This window comes from Rhinolophus sinicus, chromosome 3, assembly GCF_057876585.1.
Source record: "Rhinolophus sinicus isolate RSI-liver-muscle chromosome 3, RSI-T2T, whole genome shotgun sequence".
NCBI classification, from domain to species: Eukaryota; Metazoa; Chordata; class Mammalia; order Chiroptera; family Rhinolophidae; genus Rhinolophus; species Rhinolophus sinicus.
Window position 1 is genome coordinate 142,283,884 of NC_142503.1, and position 23,244 is coordinate 142,307,127.

A 23,244-nucleotide genomic window follows, 5' to 3' on the forward strand; every position below is an offset into this window, starting at 1 on the left:
CTCAAGAGGCTTTTGGGGAAAATCCCTCCCTTGCCTCTTCCAGCTTCTAATGGCTGCCAGCATTCCTAGGCTTGTGGCTGAATCACTCCAATCTTTATCTCCATGGTCACATTGCCTTCTTCTCTTCTGTGTGTCAAATCTCCCTCTGGTTCCCTCTTATAAGGACATGCAATTGAATTTAGGACTCACCTTGATGATCCAGGATAATATCCCCATCTCGATTCTTCAGTTAATCATATCTGCACAATTACATTATTTATTTATTTATTTATTTATTTATTTATTTATTTATTTATTTATTATTATTATTATTTTTTTGCTAAGGTAACATTCATAGATTCCAGGAATTAGGACATGGATGTTTTGGGTGTTTTTTTTTTTTTTTTTTTGGTGTGGGGGGGAGGTATTATTCAGTCTGCCACAGGGACTAAGGGAACACCTTACACAAAGCAGGATCCCCGAAGAACACAAATTGGCCTGGTGGTGAGCTTAGCCAGGAGTCAGTTTAGCTGGTGATGTTTCTCACTGATTATGAAGAGCTGGAATTCAAATTTGAAGCCTTAGTTATCTCATACACACGAAGTCGTGGGCTTGGATTATGTCCCCCTCATGTTTCAAATGTGGATCACAGGTGGAGTCCATGATCCTGTTAAAGAAAGCAGATCTGGTGATGTTGGGACCAATCACGTGTCCTCGAAAACCTGGTCTGCCCACATTATTACTTACTGTCCCTTTTTCCTGTTATGAAGCTAAGTATAGAGGAATAAATATGGATTATTTAAAACTATTTGTTAACATCTCTTAAGTGCAAGGGATTGTGGAAGATCATGTAGTAGGGTGGTTAGAGAACAGCCTCTGAGTTAGGTTGTAGGAATCCAATCCCTACTCCACTGATTACTGGCTATGTGACCCCATCTCTGTGCCTCTGTTTTCCATCTATAAAATAGTCTCTATTTCATACGGTTGGTGAGGATTAAACGAGCAAACATGTTTAAAGGGCTCGGAGCAATGGTCGGCTGTTATATGATGTCTCTAGCTTAAAAAAGGTTAGCTGCTGTTTATTTCAATGGAGAAACCAAAACGATGATAATAATAAAATAATAATAATACCTGTGTAAGACCCAAGGATAGCTGAAGCAAGATACATGCAAAAAAACACTTTTTTTCTTTTTTATTAATAAGTGTAAGAGTTAAGGCAAGTTCTACAAGAGGTCTGAGCTTAGGGCTTTTTATTTTTATTTTTTAACTCTGATTTAAGGGGGTCACAGAGTTACAGAAGTGGACAAGGAAAGGGAAAAATACTATCTTTGGAGGAGAATCAGTTGGGCAGGCTCTCTGCAGAGCTGGCAGGTCGCTTTAGCATGTGGCACTGGATAGTCAGGGCACGGGGTGTGATAAGTACATGTGGCTAGGGCTAGTCTGAAGAAACATGCCCCAGCACCCGCACTTAGAAGCTTCCAACTAAGCAAACTTCACCAAGTTAGAAAAAGTGGGTAATACCAACAAAGACAACTTGTTTTAAAGATTACGTTAAGGAATGTATGAGAACTCACCAGCCAAATGTAAAAAATGTTTTTGTTTTCGGTATGATCTATTTGTTGGGATACAGGCAGACATGAGTGTCATGCGGGGTCTCTGGTCCCGCTCCCCACACCAGAACGCAGCACACGGAGCCATGGGTAGGGGGTTCATACCACTATAGTCTCACTGGTGGCTGGGTTGGAGACACAGCAAGCAGGCTCCACACAATCAGCAATCTGCTGTCTGCTTCTCCGCCAACCAACAACTCCTTGCTAACTGCAATCCGCTTGCTAACTCAACCACGGCAGTTATATCAGTGGCCAATGGCTAACTGGTTACAGCTGATGGCCAACCAGTTACAGCTGACGGCCATCTACTACCTGAGTCACCACCTTTCCACATGAGGCTGAGAGTCTGGAAACTGCTCTCTGGGACCCTGTCCTCACAATAAGATTGAAGGCTTCATTCCTTTAATATATAAAACCACCAACACTTGCATTATATTTAAAGGACATTCATTCCTTGAACAGTTTTTTTTTTTCCTTTTTGAGCATATAGTATGTACTGAGAACTATATTAGGAGCTGCTGATAAAGTTATGAGTATGAGAAAGTTGTGCCTGGAGAAACTTATGGACTACAGCACGTGCAGTCAAGTGAAGAGGTAACACCATATAGGTGGTACTAAGAACTATCATGAAACTAAGAACAGAGTGCTGAGGGGAACCCTAAGAAAGGAACCTCTAAATTTGCAGGAACAGGGAAAAGTAAATATCAAAATATTTCTCTAACAGCAAAACAACGGGGTGGATGAGTTTCAGTATAAAATAGCACTGGTTCGAATTGGGCAAAAGAGGGTGTTCTGGAATTTTGTTGGGCTTTCTACATATGGAGAAAGCTGGGCTGACAGTCCAGCGCCAAGGGCCAGTGACTACCTGCTAGGTGATTACTAAGTGACACTCTGGAACACACATTTCTATAATATTAAAAGTGATGTGTGGCACAGTAAAATATACATTCTTATATCTAGTACACAATACCCAAGCCGTCGCATTCACAAAATCAAAATAATGGGTTCTGTGGACTGAAGGGGCTGAGGGAAGGTGGGTGAGGACCTAGGTCAGTTAGCCTCCTTGCATCCTGGGACCTCCCCTCTGCTGGGAGACCGTGGGTTTCCGAGCAGAGGTGGGGGCTCCGGCAGGGGAAGTTCAGAGCGGAGGGAGCGGCAGAAGCACGTGGGCTGAGAGGGGTGGGAGGACGCTGACGGCGGAGTAACCGGTGGAAGTGTCAAAGAGGAAGGAGTGGAGGGCTGCTGAGGTGACAGGGTGTGGTCCGTGGGGGAGCAGGCGAACCGCGGGAGGAGGGCAGAGAGACCCACCAGGAGTGAGGAGGCTGTGAAGAGCGTGCCTGTGTCTCTCGGTGCGGTGACAGCGCAGAGCGCGGCGCGGGGCCGGGTGGCAAGGGGAGTTACCCGTCCTCGCGAAGTGGAGCCCAGCTCGGAGCTGCGCCAGCGCCTTCCGCCAGGGCCCGCGGTGCCAGACACCTGCCGCGTCCGGAGTCTGAAGCCGGAGTCCGGATGAGCCTTCAGCCCCCAAGTAAGTCTTGCCTTTTCTCTCCATTTCTCCTCCGCTCCCCAGCCTCTCTATAGCTGCGCGAAAAGCGCCCCCGGCAGATTCGGCGGCGTCCAGGGATGCCCCAGCCTCCCAGCGCGCCCCGGCGGCGCGGGGACCGGCCCCGAGGCCCCGCTTGCCTGCGCAGCGCAGACGGAGGCGGTGGCAGAGTTGTTGGCACTGATGCCACCCGTCTTTTGTGTCTTGCCCGAACCCAGAACCGTGCCAGGCCGGGGGGGGGGGGGGAGGGAGCGGAAGCCACTTTATTGCTCCTGGCCCCACCTCTTGCCTCCACCCCAAATCCTTCGGGATTTCAATACGCCGCGGACTCGGGCACAAGTGAGTGCCAAACCCCCCAACTAGGCTAGGGGTATGGGGTGGGCAGCCGGCCGGACCCCCACGCCGCCCACTCTTCAGATTTCTTTTTAGATACAGCACCTTTCACTGGTGGGTGCTGGGAAGAAGGCTGGGTGATCACGGGGCTCTGGGCGTAGGGAACGACCTATCCTCTTGCTTTTCTTGGGTTCTGGAGTGGAGAGGATGGGGGCACCGAGAGCCCCGGAGCGTCCCGCGCTAGCAGCTGGCTTGCGCGCGACCGGCGAGCAGGCGTTCGCTGGGTGGGTCCCTTGTCTGGTTCATTGTTCGCGGTGACTGTTCATGGGGCCGGGCTGAGCCACACAGACACCGCTCAGGGACGGTAGATAAAAGTGACGACTTGGAGGAGTGAGGGGCAAGGCTGAAAGGAGGAAAGGGCTTACCCAGTTTGGAAACGGACTTCTCTGGCCTCGGAGGGCAATAGTAGTCGACAGCGAAAACCGCTCCTGAGTGTGAAACTTAGATTCACGGACTCTAATTCATGGGGACATGGTAGTGAATTAAACCCTTAGAAACAGGGCGCTGTGTTTTCCCGGTGAAATTGTTTTCAGAGTAACGAAGATCGAGTTTTAAGTGTTATTGTTAATTGGCTGCTTTCTCTTGCTAGCACCTGTTTCTCTTAAAGGTTCCTGGTGGGGTTGTTTTTTCTCCCTAACCCCCCCCCCCCAACACACACACACACACACACACACACACACACACACACACACATTTTTTGAATGTGTATTTATTCTATTTGTGCCTTCAGCCAGTCGAATTGCATGGTTCGGGGAGAAGAATCCGTTTTAAAAAACAAAGTGCAATTTCCACTCTACAAACTGCCAAGTGCTGGCGTAGACATCATTGCTCCCCCGCCCTAGCCGCACGCTAACATTCATGGAGGCAGCCGTGCACCGGCAGTCCAAAGGTGCCCGTCATCCCCACTTGGAGACGCCCAAACACAACCAGTGCATGCTCATTTTGTTGGAGGGTAGGGCACTCTTATTTGAGTTTTTCCATTTCCATAAATGACAACGATATCACATGTTCATTAGCCAACTATAAAGGAGGGTGTATATCCCTGAGGAGGCTGTTCCTTCTTTTTCTAGGGTGCATGGGCAGTAATTAGAATAAGCGTGTGACAGGAGGGATTTTAAAGAATACATATATATATACACATATGTATATATGTATATATACATAATGTATATATGTATATATACATATATATGTATGTATATATTCTTTAAAATCCCACCTGTATGTATGTATGTATGTGTATATGTGTATATATGTATATTCCCAGTAGTTACTAACACACTGTACTGCCCTGGTTATATTTTACTTTGACCTCCCTGATGGACTTGCTAAGTGCATCAGTCTGCTAAAGCCTGGAGTTCCAGCCCCCAGGAGAAATAATATGAAAACCTCTCTCTGACCCACAGTCTTATTCCACAGGGAAAAGCCATACAGTAAGACTGTTGCTTAGGGTATGGAAAACTGTGAGGTTTAATTCTAAGGTTGAAAGAGGAAATTAGGTAGAAGATAAATAATAATGGAAACCGGAGTAGGCATCCAAACCATACTCACAGCTCCACAATGTACATATGGAAAGTTCATTGTGTTCTTTCTCTCTCTCCTTTATCACTTTAATGTTTATATCTTTAATGGTATTCATCACAGTATCTGTGCTCTGCTTTGTTATTTGGTTTTGGAAAAAACCTTTTATATTTTCAGTCTATTATTATTTTACATTTTCAATATCAATAGTGCTCACTGAATGCATAGGATTATCTTTTGGACTCTTCTTTTGTTTGTTTGCTTGCATACCATGTTCAACTTAGTACAGGACCACATGAGCAATGAATCAACCAGGTTCTAATGAAGGCTAAGACCTGGAAGGTATCCACAGCTATGTATAAACTGTATATTCATTTAAGCACCTTCCCACATGACCAGTTGTAGCTAGTTGCTTGTTCATCTTCTGAAGTCTTTAGACTCCACAAATTCTTGCCTAGATTGATTGCTGCACTAAATCTTGATTGTACAAAGAACAGAACTTAATTATTTTGGTCTCATTTATCAGTCAGCAATGTTTAGTGTTGCCAATTTAATTATATTTTTGAAATATGCATGACTTTAAAGTATGTTGAAAAAGGTCCTTTTAAACTTGTTCTTCATAAGAGAAAAAAAAAGTCCTTGTGAAGCCATAATTTCACTGCTGTGAGGCCCCCTAGCCATTTGTGTTTATTGAGTTTACTGTTCCACATGAAGAAAGAACCATTGTTTTGTTGTCTAGGAGCTGAAGGAAGATGGAAAGTGAGAAAAGAAAATCAAGCACTTTAAAATGCTATTATGTTCTCTACTTGGGAAAATATTTTTTTAAGTAAATAGTGATTTTTTTTTTTTTAAGGATACACTAAAATCTTACTAAAGGATCTTGAAGAAAAGAAAATTTCAGGATAGAAATTCTAGCTGTTACAAATACTCACAAAATGTTGGTGTTCACTAACACATGTATTTTCAAACCAACCTCGTAACACATTTTATTTCCATAGAATTATAAAGTGTTATTAAATTATTGTCATTAAAACATTGAAACCTCATCAAAATCAATATTTAAATATACTGTCTTTTTGCAAGTGCTTTAATTGTAATAGCCTGTTTGTTAAGATTAAAAAGAACATCATTGATGTCATGGTGTGCTTTGCATTTTAAAATAGTAGCTAATGAATTACAAACATTCATTACTCCACAACCACTTGCTGAAATTTCTCAGGACCCCCAAATAGAGAATTATTTGTACTATATACTATCATTCAGACTCTTGCTGAGTTTATGTTCATCCCCTTTTCTTTTTCAAAATTAATTGCCTTTTAAGTTAATACTCTATTGGCTCTGAATCTTTTGTTATTTTTTCCCATGTCATAAATTTATCTGTAAATATCTTCAACTTTGTCTGGTTATGGGGCTTCCTGTTGAAAACATGTGGGAATCAGTGTGGGGAGGAATGGAGAGAGAAAGAATAACTTTTATTAAACCTGGAAAGAGTCAGAGCTTAATACAGGAAAAGAAGGGTAGGTTTCACTGAATACAATTCATTGAGGAATACTTCTTTGACTTTTAGAAGTTGAAAGTATGTAGCATATAATATATCTTCGAGTAATTCAGGTACTAACTTCATTTATCATAAGGCAAAGTAATAGAGTATCATAATGTCTTTACTTTGTTACATTTGAATGGTGACTTTAATTCATACTAAGTAATGAAAACTACCCATTGTTTTCTTATGCTATTTTTTTCCCCCAAGGGGTAGGACTTAGGTGGGGAGTTGGGAGGGGAGGGAGCGCTTTTCTATTTATGTAAAAATGAAAATTGTCAACATTCATTTTGCAAACGTTTTATTTAAAAAGTTTAGTTTCTTCTGTAAGTTTAATGCTTATTAAATGTTTACTGAGGAAAATAAAGTTTGACACTTATCATAACCACATGCAACCAGAAACAAATTAAGTGATTCAAATAAGTGTATTTAAATCTTAAATTTACTTTTACTTCCCAATAAACTAACATAAAGAAAAAGTATTGAATTAGGTTTTATTTTTAATAATATTCATTTAAATTCTCTTGAAAATAAAGATTAGCATGATTAAATAATAAAAATGTAAACATTTGTAAATGAAAATATCAGGCAATGCAAATTAATGATTGTGTATGCTTTTGATATATGGCTTTTTTTTTTTTTAATAAATTGGTGTTTTTTAGTCTCAGGGGTAATGTGAATTTTTTTAAACTGATCACACTTTCTCTTTTGCTTTGGCCACTAGAAAGCTCAAAGCCAATCCAAGATCTAATTTATTGATCATTTAAGGCTCTGTGGAATGCATATGCATGTTATCATTTTCAATAACCTTATCTTTCTATTTATGTATATATTTTCTCAGTTAAACTGTCTATTTTTTTTATTATTATGGAAGGAGACAGACCATTAAAGTTAACATGAATAAATGTTTAGAAATACAATCAAGTCTGCAAATATTATTCAGGTCTAATATTGCAAATGCTGAGGGGATATTAGGAAAATTAAGATATGATTTCTGATCCAAAGATATTTATATTCTAGCTGGATCGAGAAGCCATAAACACATAACAAATTAGCTAGTAATGAGTTGCGTTAACATTTTATATATATATATATATATATATATATATATATATATATATATATATATATATTTTGCATTAAATTGAAAGCTTATACCTTATCTTTAATGACGATTAGCTTCCACTTTCTTGAAAAACACTATTAGTAGTACCAACCGGTAAAGCAAAGTAACCACATCTTTTTATTAGAAACAATTCCCCTGTGGGTATATTAAACTCCAAATAGCCTGAGGATGTGAACATGAAAATAAATGTTGGAAATATCATTGTGATTTCATTGTAGTGGAGACTTCCAAACATTTATCTCTCTTCTCTTCTCTTGTCTTCTCTTGTCTTCTTTTGTCTTCTCTTGTCTTCTCTTGTCTTCTCTTGTCTTCTCTTGTCTTCTCTTGTCTTCTCTTCTCTTCTCTTCTCTTCTCTTCTCTTCTCTTCTCTTTTCTCTTTTCTCTTTTCTTTTTCTCTTCTTTTCTCTTTCATTGGCTTTTCTGCTTGATATCCAATCAGCCAGTGACTGGACCTGATTGACAGGTGTGGCAATTCTGATGGCAAGCCAAATCCTACCAGGATGGGAGCTTATGAAATTTCTGGCTATAAATACAACATTTGTTCTAAGTACTGTACTTAAATACAGTAGTTATGTTTAAGTGCCCACTGGTTGTTCCCCTTTGTACTTGAATCAACAATCATTTTCAGCTTTCAGAAGGGGCCTCCCATAAAACTTCTTTTTGACTGTAAAAAAAAAAAAAAAAAGAAAAAAAAAAGAAAAAAAAAAAGCTCAGGGAGTGGGGGAAAAAAGTAAAAACCTGAAAAAAAAAATTAGAACTAAATTATTCACCCAGGGTGACATGTTTATAGCTAAGGCCACAAACTCTGAATTAAACTTAAAATCTAACCAGCTACCTCTGAGTGTAAATCTGAGTCTCATCTTCTCTGTCTCCCACATAGACACCGTTTTTTCCCCAGACATCTCAATTACAGTTAATGTTAAATATAATTTAAAGTCTAAAATGTAATCTGTTGTCCTGAACTGAAGCAAACTTTCAAACAGACAATGATAAATACTGATCATTTAAACTTGGCCTTTTTAAAAGCACATTGGATATAATGAAAATCTGTGTATTAGTTCAACTTACTTTGCTTCCAATTATGATATAAATAGTGCACAAAGCTTTAAAATTTTCATCAAGTTAATGTTTCACTGACATGCAAATTAACTACTGACATCTAAGGTGCATGCCATGTGATGATTCCTAATTGGCAAGTGAACCTCAGAGGGTTATTTATAGATTACATTGCAACAAAGTGCTGGAGTAAATTCTCATTGTGCAGCTCAATTCAAATTGATGTTTTACTTTTGATTCTCTTCACTTTTTGCACATCGCTTTTGATCTCTAAAGCCTCTCAGAAATAAGCTACCTAAGGTGCTAAATATATAATTAATAACATTTGGGCAGATAATTTATCTTCAAATTATTCCTAAGGTATTTGGTGACCAATTTAATTATCCTTCACCAGCTTGTTCAAGTATGACTAACTCTTGGGGCTGTGAATTTGAACTCAAAAGATTTGGTAACATCCATTTCCATCCAGAACACATAGGATAAATGTTCACACAGAAAATAAAAGTGAGAAAGAAACTTGAACATTTATCAAGTGAATTAATTTTTTAGAATAGCTGCCTCTAAAGATCTAAGTGGAAATCCTATTTTATTCTCTAGTGGCAATTGAGTTTCTTTTATCTCTACTTTCTATTACATTTTGTGTATGAAGAATGCAGTGAGAGAATTATAATGTATCCGCAATTTCCATACTATGTTATTAGGTCGAAATTTGGCCTTTCCTTTTTTTATTCCATGTCTGTGTTTGCCTAAAGGTAGAACGACTAAATAAAAGATGAAAAAGTACTTCTTTTATTCTGCACATTTTATGTTCAGTATGGGTTTTATACACAATCTAGAGGCACAGATATATAAGCTATAATTTCTGCTTACAAAGATATAACTTATTAGAGAAGTTTACAATTTATTTAACCTTTAGATATTTTTTCATGCTATATTCAGCCTGGAATGTTCTACTTTTCCTACCAAATTGGTGAAATGCCTATCTTTTCTTAAAGATTTATTTAAAAGACTCTTTCTGAAGGAATCCCCATAGTTGGATTTGCATTTTTGGACTTAGCATTTTTTTTTTTTTTTTGGAAGAGTGTGTGTGTGTGTTTACAATCATACTGCAAACATGAAAATGTTTCAAAAATCTGAATAATTCTATACAAATATAGTATGTATTATAATTATTACTATCATTCTAAAGCTAAAGAGATAAACTAAATGTTGGATCTCAGCTACATGTGGAAATGAATACTTTCTTTATTTCTAACTCTTTTGACTAGTAAGTAGTCAAATAATTTGTTTTCAGGCCTGTTACTTTTTATTGACAAATGCATTCATTAATCATGTAAGGTATGGTGTGTGTATGATCAAGGCAACTTGATTTCTTGCTGGTGAAGGTATATTAGGAAGTTTATTCCTTAATTAGGAAAAACTCACTTTCGTTAATAAACAATGAGAACTTACTACACACGAGGTTTTTGAGATGGGAAATGAGCATTTAAAAAAAAAAAAAAAAAAAGATCAACCAATAACAAAGGTCCCTGCCTTGAAGGAATTTAGAATCAAATGGGGAATAGAGATACTGACAATATGGTAGGTGAAATGATAGAGATCATCATGTGCTACTGGGGGAGCTATGAGATACTTCAGTTTGGGTGGGTGGTAGTGGACACACAAAGCTTAATGGGGGATTTGAAGCAAAAAGGACAAGCAGAAGTCTAGCAGGTGAAGAAGTAGTGAATGGGGGTCTGTGGCATGGAGCTGCTGAAAAAAAGAGAAAAGTGAGGTACACATGGAAAATCCAATGTCCAGCAAGTAGGTATCATACATTAGACTCAAGGCCAATAGAGCTGTCTGGAAATAGTCAATTGATGGTCATTAGTGTCAATTCAAAGCTAACAGAAATCCCAAACTTAGGGTATATGATGAAGATGGAAACTTTATTCAATTGTGATACAACTCAATTATGAAGTAGCACGGCTCTGGAACAGCAAGGCTGTGAGGAGGCCATAGATAGAGCAAGGCCCCTTTCTGGATAGACAGCTCTGCTATGCTCTGCTCCACCTGCTCCAGTCTGATCCACTCTGTTCCACTGAGCTGTCTCCATTCGATGTTTCAGCTCCAGCCAGGGAAATGTAGTCTTCAGTCTTTGGTGGAAAGGGAAAGTGTACTCCCAAAGCCAGAGGGTAGCTGACTTATTCAGAGAGGTCTCTGCCCCTGGTCCCTGATTGGTCCATCCTCATGCAAATAAGGACTCCAAATATTCGAAGTTTGATTTGTCCAAAAAGCACTGTTCTGATTGGTCAGAGTGGAATTGCTCTGATTGGTCAGTGACGATGCTAATGGGGATATATCTGCACAGCTCTGATTAGATGAGGAAAGTCTCAGTCCTATTGGTTGAAATACAATTCCAGGAAGTCCTTTATAAGGGCTGGCTCAAATGGCAGGAACACAATGCAGGCAAGCAATTCAGTGCAAACTTGTCCCTGAAGTGTGGTTTGTGTAAGAGACCCTTGTTTAGAAAGGGCTGCTAGACTCTGCTTTTGAATTTGAGCCCAGTTAGCCACCAGGAGCCTTTCTTGGTAGGTATGTTCTTTCTCAGGGTCCACAAGATCAAGATTTGGAAATTTAATCCTGATTAAACCCACCTCTTATACTCTTGCCTGCACTCATGCAGCTGAGCACACCTAGGAAAAAGTACATAACAATGGTATCAATTCATATTCATTAATCTTAAATGGGTTCTTGAAGTTATCAGGTAATCTTACTGTACTGGCCTACTCCATTCACTCCCCTGGGAAACTATATCATACTTGCTAGTCTCCTTAAACACTCAGTACCTCTGTCTGCACCCTCACTCTCAGATGAAGGCCTTGCTTCCTGTTCACTGATGTCAATCAGAAATCCACAGACACCCACAGCCACATTTATCCACTACTGGTATTTTAACTGTTACATCTTAGTGGAATATGATGTAGAAATGTGTAAATATAATGTATCAGTGAAGAAAACTATTCCTTAGACTTGAACTTCCATGTTTATTTGCTTAGCTTTGGGAAATAAGGACTGGAGTCAAAGATGTATGTAAAGTATGTTACTTAGAATAGTGAAAAAGCAGAAACAACAGACCTTTGCTAAGATAGAAAAAAAACAACCAATAAAGTACAAGCATCGTTTAAAAATATTTTTTTCAAAAAATAGTTTTTGACAAAGTAAGAATAGATAATATAAATATATAAAAAGAAAAAAAAACACTGTACATAGTCCATGATATGATTTTCTGTAAGTACGTAGAAAAGGCCAGAAAATAAGTGAATCATATTAAAAAAGTTGTCTCATTGGACAGTGAGTTGAAAATTGTTCTGTATAGCAAATCCTTTGAAAACATACTCAGCAGAGAAAACTTTTTGATGGGAAGAGCCTGGTAACATAGAAAATGTCTGTTGAATAAACACAATAATGAAAGCCATCTCTGTAGTATGATTCAACTGTCACGAAAATATTTGTCCCCACCAGGCATTCTCCTTGCCTGCCATATCCAAGCCATCAAAACTCATAGAATTTACTGCTAAAATATATCACAAATCTATTTAATTTTTACTGTCTCCACTGGTGTCCTTCTGTAGTACGACATTGTATTTTCTAGCCTGGATCATTGCCTTAGCTACCAGCAGGTTCTTCCACTGTTGCTTTTGCAGAAATGATGATCTGAGGGGCAGCATTGCGTAGTGTTTGAAGCATGGACTCCCATGGATAGGCCACCTCAGTATGAATCCCAGCACTGTCACTTACTAGCTGTGAAGCTGGGGGCAAGTTACTTCTCTTTACTTCCATTTTCCCATCAATAAAATTGAGGATATTAGTACCTATCCATATAAGGTTGGTATGAGTGTTAAATGCATGACTAGCATACAGTAAGTAGTAGTATCTGTTAGCTATTTGTCAAGACCTAATTAGATTGTATCTTTACTTTCTTATAATTATCCGAGTACTGCTCATTGCAGTTTGAATTAAATCCTTATGATTATTTGCAGCAACTTCAACTCTTGCCACTGTCTGCTCCTTCACTATTTCCATTGATACACCAAGTCCATTCTGTCACAGGGCCTTTGACCTGCTGTTCCCTCTGCCTAGAAAACTGTCCTATGCCTTTCCCCCTGGCTGTTTCTTATCCTTCTTGTCTCCCTATCGCTTCTGCCACCTCCTCTAAGAGGCCTTTCCTGACTTCTACTCATCTAAAGCACACTTCCTACTATGCTTTTTTCACTCTTGATACCTTGTTTTCTTAGACCTTGATACTATTGGAATGTTTTATTTGTTTGTTTGTTAACCCTTTTCCCTCTACCTGACCACTAGAATTTAAATTCTGTGAAACAAAGATAATGTCTGTCATGGTCACTTAGTATGTCCCCCCCCCCCCCCCATCCCAATGCCTAGTAGAGGGTCTGACATGTAGTACTTATTAGGAAACTGAATAAATATTGGATGGATGACTGAGATTCTAAGCATTATAATCATGGAATTGTATTTCTAGAAGGGCTAACATATTTTCAAGGTCTATATGTCGCTAAAGAGATACAGAAGGTTAAGTTATTAACACTTGTTATATTTAACTCTGGTCCACAGAACTTTAAAAATACTTGTCAGAACACAAGTGCATTTTGAAAGAGGTAGAGAGTTTGAAAGTGCCGAGAGAGGTGGGAGAAAGGTAGGTGGATTGGGGGACTCTAGACCCGAACATGCGTCAGGCCAGGGACAGCCTAAGTGGAAACTGCAGCTTTGGGGTTACAGGGTAGGTTTGGAGTGAGGTATTGGAGTGTTTATAGTTTAGGCATTCCAGAGGAAATATCAGACCAGCATTTCACAAAGAACCAGGTTGAAAATACTGCATAAAGTAACGTCAAAAGTATTTTACTTCTTGATTTAGAGAATGTTGAATAAGACTCTATCACAATGCCAAAATAAGTGGATTAGCGATTTTTTAAAAGTCAAATTAGTTATTTGATCCATGAAAAAACAAACCAAAAAAACAACACTATTTTTTTCCTTCAATTCAGCTGGGTTTTAAAACGGAAGTCAGTCAAACCAGTGTACGTGTATATGTGAATGTGTATCTCTTCATTTTTTTTTTTTTTTCCCAGATAGGAAAACACTTCTGGGAAAGATGTTTTCATGTACTGCTTTTGATCATAAAATTGCAAAGGTGTGGAAAGTTTTGTGTCAAGTGATGTTCCCTTTCTCTTACCAGGAGGTGTCACTACAGCTCATTCAAACTCACCAGTGCATTCTGTAGGACACACTAGTGCTAGTATTTCATCCGAATGTCAGTACACAGAAAGTTCTCTAAGACGTTGCCCAAAGAAAATTTGATGAAAACAGAATTCTTTCCAGGTGCCTATTTCTCCTCCAAATAATTGTTCTTTCAAGAACTCACTAGAAACTTAAAGACTTGTTTAATATTCTGAAAACAAATGGTATTCTTACTTTTTCTTTGACTGTTGACTGTGGCCACAGTGAAAAACAAGGTAAAGGAGAGAGAGACCTACAGAAATATGAAAAGTAGAGTGAAATAGAAATGTTTCCAGTGATAACATGATTCTTGAAGATCCATGAACACAGAGTTCTCTCACCCACCTGACTTGCTGTGTCTTGTCCCTTCCCTACCTCTCTTCTCTGCACAGATCAGTCTGGCTTGCACTGCCAGAGCGGTTATAATTTAAACAAAACCAGCTACCGAGTTTCCCCGAAAATAAGACCTAGCCGGACAATCAGCTCTAATGCATCTTTTGGAGCAAAAATTAATATAGTAAAATAAGAGTGGGTCTTATATTATATGATATATTATATGATGTAAGACCCGATCTTATATTAATTTTTGCTCCAAAAGACGCATTAGAGCTGATTGTCCGGCTAGGTCTTATTTTCGGGGAAACAGGGTACTCTCTGGTGTTGAGCTAATACACTATCCCAGGTCTTTTACATACATAATTTGCATCCCCTCTCATAACATTTAGTGCTGTTACTAAAAAGTATTCAGGTAAGGAAAATGAAAATTATAAGTTACATGACTTGTATTTGTAGCTGTGATTTGCCCACAGGTTCATCAGATTTCAGAAGCACACTATTGTTCTTCCATGATGTCCCTTAAGAGTCCCTTCCACTGGAGACTTTCTTCACATCTTTGTACCCCTGGCAAATTTAAATATCCCTTCTCTGAGTCCCACAAACACTTGGTGCTCACCCCATGTGGGCACTCATCATGACTGGGCCACAACCCTCTATTTGCTTCTCTCCCTCTTTACCTCGAGTTGGAGCACTTTGAGGGTGGATACTATGTCCTATCCCTAGAACAGAACATGAGATCCCTAATGTTGATCAACTGGATGGGTAACAAGAGAAAAGGTGCACCCAAATCTAGGTCTCCAAGGTGTGTCAGGGTATGGATGAGGAAAACATGGAGGGCAACAACCATTGGACTGCTTGCCTTCGCCTGCTGATACTGGCTTCACTTGCTCCACAAGCAACTGAACGATGAAGGGGAAAGTCCCATCATTTTTGGACGGAGGAAGAACAGGGTTAAGTGTCCAAGAAGGAGAGGATATTCAGCACAGCCCACCTTATAGCTCGAGTAGCGGAGGGGAAAAGACTGGCGTCAGAGGAGCTGTGTTTTCTGCTGACCTCCAGGTGGCAGTATGGCCCAGCTGTCAGAGACCAGCTCGGTTCTTGGGCACCCCTAAAGCTCAGGGACTCAGAACAGTTTTCGGGGCATTTAGTGCCCTGGGAATGATTAATGGTGCTGCCCCACTCACAGCACCCTGAGGGTAATTGAGCCTGCATCATTTTGAAAGCTGCAGAGAGACTTTCTGAGCCTCTGTCTGATAGAAGGGGCTGCAACGTTTTGGACATTGTGTCCCTTCAGAGACATCCTGGAGGCCCTTTTGTCATGCTCAGAATGCAATCTTTGGCAAAACGTTTTAAAGAGGAAAAAGGCCCATCACCACCACCCCTAAAATATGGGGAAATTGAACAGTCTTCTTTTTTTTCCAGAGATTTGGTTTGCTGTGCATTCCATATTCTTTTTTCCTTCCTTGATTCTGAGATAATATTCCTTTCCACCTGACTTAAAGCAAATCCTCTGGAAGGTGGCTTATGTTAATTGACTGAGTACTTTGAAAGAGGCAGGCAGAGCTACGTATAATGTCTTTATTTAAATAAGCTGTAAGCCTTTTTATATTGTAAGCTGAGGTATTTAAAAGTAAGATGATTGGAAATTTCTCAAGTTGCACACAATTCAAGAGAATGTAAAACTTGTTAGAATGAGCAACTGACACAAGGCTACAGAGTCCGTTTATTCTAAATATACATGTAATATCAATTATAGAAGACAACCAACAAAAGATCTTAAGCTTGTCGGGTTGGGTTTATGTGTCTGCTTTTCATTAGAATTTTTAGTAACTGGGAAAAATGCCAGATTCTAAATGCTGGAAAAGTGTCATGAATAGGATATACTAGTAGATCTTAGCACTGTTGGGGGGAAAAAATCATTTACAGATACAGAAAACTTTTGTCTGTGCAACTAAATGGGGACTCTGAACCTCTGCTTTCTGTAATTTGAATTTAAATACCTTGGGTGGTTACTTGCAGGCAGTGGTTTGTAGTTTCTTCAGTTAATTCCTTAATATCACCTTGGTACTTTTGAGAACAACTGTTCTTTCTCCAAAACTGTGAGATTTTACTCTCATCACAGAATATATTCTCATCGTGATTTAAAGCTGTGTTTTCTATGGGAAGTTATCTTCTAGATGTTTAGAGAGCCAAACTTAACTGGTCTTCATGTGTTGACACTATTAAGTTCAAGCAGACAGTGAAGTTAGTCTCTTTAAATTCTTGGAATAGAGTAGAAAATCAAAAGATGAATTAGGATGGCCCCTCAAATTCTATTTTTAGATTAGAGTTCAGGTGTTGTACAGAGCACTATTCTTATCCTTTGCGTTGCTAAATTTATTTCAGAGGTTGAACTTGCAATAGTGTCTTTTTGTGATCATGACCTAGGCTAGGGATTGAAAATAAGGGGTGGAGGTGGGAAATAAATTGAGATAGGTCCACAATGGTTTATTCATAGCCTCTGATTTAAATCTAACAACAACAACAACAAAATTAGGAGGGAAATAATCCCAGCACAACCTAAAATCCTGCTTGCTGATCCATGACTCATGGAAGGGTTTTTGTCAGCCTACCCGTTTCTATTTCTTTGACTGCTTTGGACACTATTTCTAAAATATCTGGATTTTATCCCTTGATGTAGAAGTCTGTATTTCCATGTTACCTCTAATTGATATACTGTGCAAAGTATAAAAACTATGTATTATTGTTATGAAAGTATACAGTGATCTAAGTATTATCATTTATATTTTCTATGTTTTTCTAATTTTCAAAATAGATCACAACTTTCTGTTAATTTCTAATTCATATTTTAAGGAACAATTTTTTTATATATTGAAATAATTTCCTCTCAGAGTCAAGAGGCCTTTTGCCTTAGAAAAGGAAAGAGTTGGAACTACTTAAAACAGAGGGCCCACTGATCAACTTTGCATTTCAAAGCTTAACTTCTTGACTACTTAAGCACAACAATTTTCTTGAAAGTCAGGTATTATTGAGGAAAAAGGATTTTCTAAATCCATTAGCTCTCAGCAAATGAAGAACCAAGACTGGTGGAATAGATCAGAGAGTTTTAGTGCATTCCAGGGGGTAGAGCCAAGGAAAGTTGAGACAGAGAAAATGAAAGCCATCTCCTTTGGCCTTAAGGAATTGTGGCAGGAAAAAAACGGTTATGGAATTAGAGAACCCGGTAGTGAGTTATTTAAGATTCTGACTTTCTTTGAGTTCAAGACTAGAAATAGACTGGGATTCAGTAAGAATACTAGTGACATTGCTTACCAGATTTTAGGAGCAAATTGTGATTTTAGGAAGAGCCCCCGTGTGACATGGGCAAGAGTAATGCAATGGTGGTGGTCATCTGCTCGACTGATGAACCTCCAAAGAGGGATGCAAAAGCTGTATCCCAATGAAGGAATGTAGAGATTATGGGGTGGCTAGTAGACTAGTGGAAATTTGAGGTCTGAATGAAGAAACTGCATGCTATGGGTGGAGTCTTAAGGACTGGGAGAAATGGCTTTGCCTGTGGACACAATGATGGGACATCAGCAGATTCTTCCTAAAGACTAGAGAGGACAGCCAAATTTCAGTAGTTACCTACAGCACTTACACTTAGCAGACCTGCAAAGGTATGCTTACATCATTTATTACAGCCAGTATCTATTCTGATAGCTTTTATTGTACTGGCATCCAATCGGATTGGTTCATGCCATGCCATACCCAGTGTTAAGTATTTTGAATATCACTCCAGGTTATCCGCATAAGAAGTAGAGTAGTCCTACTGCTCAATCTCAGGGACCTAAGAGCATCTGAAGTTCACTGGCACGGATTGGAGCGCCTATCCATTCACTGTCATAAACTCATCATCAAGCCAGGAATTATCTTAGGGAAGAAAGGAAGAAGAGGAAGAGATCTGAAACACTGAGCATTTACCATAAAAACACTGTGGACTCCAGAAAATGATTATATAAACAGCCCTACTAAAGAATGAACTTTGAATAGACTCAATATTTAAATTTATTGAGACTATTGAAAGTATGACAAAATTAAAACAGTGTTTATTAGTAAGTCTAAGTGGGGTAGGTCAACTCAAAGAAAAATTATCTCAGAGACATAAAGAAACTATATGTTCTTTTCACATCTCAGAAAAGAATGAGTGAATTTCCACCCTCCTCCTACATACTCCTGCTGAGTTTTCCACAGTAGCAGTTATGTACTTTAGAACCATGGCCCAAGCTGATTTCTGATTCCTTCTGTTTGTACCTCTTGCTTCTCACATGTGCACAAAAATGTACAGGGAGTGACAGGTTGCTTCAGTTAGCCTCCTTCTTTAAGTGTCTCACTGACACTAGACATTTCCAGGCCTAATCTAGAGATAGGGCCTTCAGCCTCTTTCTCTTTCTAATTTCCTTCCTACTACATCAACCTGAGTGAATTCATTTCCAAACGTAGTAATGAACCCATTCTTTGTATTTGTCTCCTCGCCTCTATGATAGTCTTCTCCATTTTAAAATGTGGATCCTATTGTGGCTAAAATCATGTTGTTCCCTGAAGATAGTGAAATAGGTGGGCTTAATAACATCTTGGAGCTTACCCTTTTCATCTCTGAATTTCCCCGTTTAGGAGGGCTCCTGTGTTCCATAACTCCACCCTGAACCTTTAACATTGTGGGTGTACAGAGCAGGGACCTAGATGCCCACTTGCCTTTTCATGAGACTGTTCTTTTTCTTTTGTCTGGGAGAGGCTGAGAAGAGTTAATAAATTAGTAAGTAACAGAGTGAGTATTCAAACTACATTTTTTTTCTAAATCCAGAGGCCAAGATTTTAATTTCATTTCATTGGCATCAGTATTTTTCTAAACTGTTGGTAGCAAAGGATAACAAATATATGCCGTGACAGGAGGGAGGGGCAGCTGTGGATCAGTATTTTGTATGCCATTCTGAAACCCCCAAATGATAAAGTTTCAATGGGTACAGTGTGTGATAGCTTCCTGGGAAGGAACTTGCTCTACAGTTATCACTCTGACGACTTCAAACAGGAAAAGGGACACACGGAAAAGAAAAAGTATAGTCCCTTATACATTTGCCCTGGCTGCTTTTACCTATGTACCTAAAAAGTTTCCAACTGCAAGATCCATTGTTTATTTGTTCCTATCTCTTTGTTTCTAAACTTCCCGCAAAAACGTTTGAGGTAGCAAATCTGTTAGGATAGTTCAATGGGTCTTTTGACTAATGAGAAGGTTTATATTAAAGTGGAGAAGAAATTTATGAAAACCCATTGTTTCAGATGCTCAGTACCTACCATGAATCACACCACCTAGAGAACTCTGCTGTTTCTCTGAATTAACAACACCTTTCCAGTGAGGTGTTTGCTGAGCAGTCTTGGTGGATAGAGTTAGTTTTGTGGCAAACAAGGCAAAGTTTAAGACTCTGTGTTGGAGGAAGAGTGCATGTGCGTGTGCCTTACCCAAAATGGCAGAGAATCCCAACATGCCTGTTTTACTTAGACTTATTTTTTATTTTCTTACATTTTAAAAAATTGCTCAACTACAATTGACATTCAATATTATTTTATATTAGTTTCAGATGTATAGCATAGTGGTTAGACATTTGTATAACTTGCAAAGTGATTTCCCCCCAATACGTGTAGTATCCACCTGACACCACGCAGAATTCTTAGTACAATATTATTGACTATATTCCCTGTGCTATACTTCCCATCCCCGTGACGATCTATTTTGTAACTACCAATTTGTACTTCTTATTTTTGTCACCCTTTTCACCCAGCAGCCCTCCCCCCCTCCCCCTGGTAACCATTAGTTTGTTCTTTGTATCTATGAGTCTGTTTCTGTTGTGTTTATTTGTTCTTTAGAGTCCACATGTAAGTGAAATCATATGGTATTTGTCTTTCTCTGACTTATTTCACTTAGTATAATACCCTCTAGGTCCATCCATGTTGTCGCAAATGGTAAGATTTCTTTTTTATGGCTGAGTAATATTTCATTATATATATGTACCATATCTTCTTTATCCAATTGTCTATTGATGGGCACTTAGGTTGCTTCCATATCTTGGCTATTGTAAGTAATGCTGTAGTGAACATAGGGGTGCATATATCTATTCAAATTAGTGTTTTGGATTTCTTCAGATAAATACCCAGAAGTAGAATTGCTGGATCATATGGTAATTCTATTTTTAGTTTTTTGGGGAGAATTATATATTTAAATATGTAAGTGGGTATGTACATGTATCTCTGTGTGTGTGAGATATTTTAGCAATTCCTTCAAGGAAATTATGTAGTCTCAAGGTTAAAACCTAACTGCAAAAGAACTGAAAACATATTTTCCCCTATGTTCAACTCCACCCTTATAAAATGTTTTTCACCTCAAATATTTATTTTATGTAAAAACTTTCTAAACTTAAAGTAGATCTCTCATCTCTCTTGCTTTTTCGGAAGCAAAGCATAAGATTTATTCTAAAGTAATTTGTGTCTGTGTGTGTGAGCTGTGATATGTAAGAATAAAAATAGTTGACATTTACTAAATTCATACTATGCATCTTGCACTGTGCTAGGTTAAGTTATATCCATTATTTCATTAGTTCTTATTATGAAAGTTCATTTTATTAATGCTATTTGACAGATGAGAAAACTTGAGTGTTTGAGAGGTCAAGTAGCATGCCTGACCTTCAGCGGGTTGGGGGTGGAATTGAGGCCAACCTCAGAGACAACAGTTCACCATCATGTTCTGCTGACACCTGAAGCGAAGCAAAGTATCTAGTAAACCTGAAAGCAAGATTCCTCAAGGAAGGAGCAAGAGAAGATTGTCTCCGTACTTAAGTTGCCGTGGGATAAGAGAAAGAACAGTGGAGCGAATAAGACGACCTAAGTTGTAATCCAGCTCCTCCATTTCCTCACTGTGTGACTATCTAATGTACTTATTTATTGGGTTTGGGGAAGACAACTACTTTTGTGAAAAGTGTTGTGAGACTTATAAAGGATCGGAAAGCAAAGTACAACCAACTAACCAAGCAAATTTAAGTGGTACTTGTTTGTGGGGGAGTTGGCATTCCTTCCCTGGCTGGGATATTACATATTATAAAATTCAGGTATTTATTAAAAACAAAACATTTACCAAAAAAGCATAAAATATGCCTGGAGTAAATTCAAAGTGTTATTTTTAATTTATAATCCTCAACGTCTCAGTCAATGTTAACTATGGCTAACTATTTTATTCTGGTAAATTATTAAAATACAGAAAAATTAATTATGCACTCTTTTAACCAGCTAAAATTTCTGGAGTAAAGTCTTTACAACTTTCAACCTGCTATTAGAATAAAATTGTACATACCATTTTGCCATTTCACTTGGGCTGACGTTTTGAGGCTGAGTTAAAAATGCAAGGCAGGTTTTTTTTTTAACTGCCCTATAAACATCATGTAAACACATTTTTCATTTATAAGTATAAAAAAAATTCCCTAAAGTTAACTTAAAATGCTACCCTAGATCGCCTGATTTCTATGCTTAACAAAATACAGTGGTACCTCGGTTTTCGAATGTCTCCATGGACGAACATTTTGGTTTATGAACGCCGTAAACCTGGAAGTAAATGCTTTGGTTTTTCGAACATGACTCAAAGTCGAACATGTCACACGGCTTCCGCTGAGTGCAAGATCCTGAGGCCTGTCAACTGTTTTCGAACATTTCAGAACTTGTGGATTACGTTAGAAAACCGAGGTACCACGGTACTTTTAAAATTTTTTTGAAGAAAAATAAATACCAGAACAATACAATGACTTAATGATTTTTTTTCTTTCATTAGAACTGTGTGGTTTCTCTGAATAAGCTTAAATGGAGAGGAAAAAGGGAGGAGGGAGGATATAAAGAGTCAGTATACGTGAGCTGTACTCAAGGTAGTCTGGTTTTACACAACTGAGAGAAACCATCTTTCACCTTGTCCAACTCATCTGTCTAGTAGAAAAAGCTTGTGTGATTTGCATTTTGGAATGTTCAGTCCTTTTAATTCACTTCTAAATAATTTGTTTCTTCATTAGGCTGCTTTGTTTGTAGAGAACAATACTTACACAAGTGTTTCATGAAATCAAATGAACTAACACTGCACTCTACAAAGAGTATTTCAAAATAAAAACCATTAAGGATGAATGACATGCATTACAGAAATCTCTATCAAATGTCTGAAAGGGTCTGTTGTAACCAAACTTATTTATGAAATTCATAGGCACTAATTTATCTAAGAAATAGAGTGATAATGCTTTCAAGCCAAAGAAAAATGTTAAAATGTAAATATCAAAGACACATTAATTTTTCCTGACCTTGATTTTGATCTTTTGTTTTGGATTATTTATTAAGATTTATACCACATGTATTGTTTTAATGATACAGAAATTATTTAGGATCAACATCATTTCCAGGAGTAGGTGGTAAGGAGATTGGGGGAACTGTGAATAGCATTACACTTATAAGAGAAAGAAATTTGACCAAACTGTAGGAAATTCTGTAACCAAAGAGTTGCTAAGAGGTAGATTCTGTCCACCATGGTATATAAAACACATCTCAAACACATTTTCCCCCAACAAGATTGGCCATCTCATTTTAATGAAAACAAAGAGTGAGAAATGCCCAAATATTTATTTAAAAAAAAGTACTTTTCAGAAAGAATCTGGACCCGTGTATCTTCAACATCATATTCTGGATCTACCTACTTGAACACAGTTGGTTGATGACACCTCTTTCACTAAAAGTAAAATACCCTGTACATTTTAAGAGTTATTGAATGAATCTCATTGTTTTGTGAATGTTATGAGAATTCACATATTTC

The 23,244-nt window shown here is 38.4% G+C and overlaps 1 protein-coding gene across 10 annotated transcripts in view; it reads left to right on the plus strand.

Annotated features, from left to right (window-relative positions):
- The first annotated feature begins 2,975 nt into the window (after positions 1–2,975).
- Positions 2,976–23,244, plus strand: part of SEMA6D (semaphorin 6D) — a 559,989-nt gene continuing 539,720 nt past the window's right edge. For 9 of the 10 annotated variants that reach the window (XM_074327787.2, XM_019730702.3, XM_074327778.2 and 6 more), the window contains exon 1: positions 2,976–3,114. The gene's annotated coding sequence lies outside the window, so the exon portion shown is untranslated. The remainder of the gene's footprint in view (positions 3,115–23,244) is intronic. The other variant, XM_074327776.2, reaches the window with a different exon arrangement.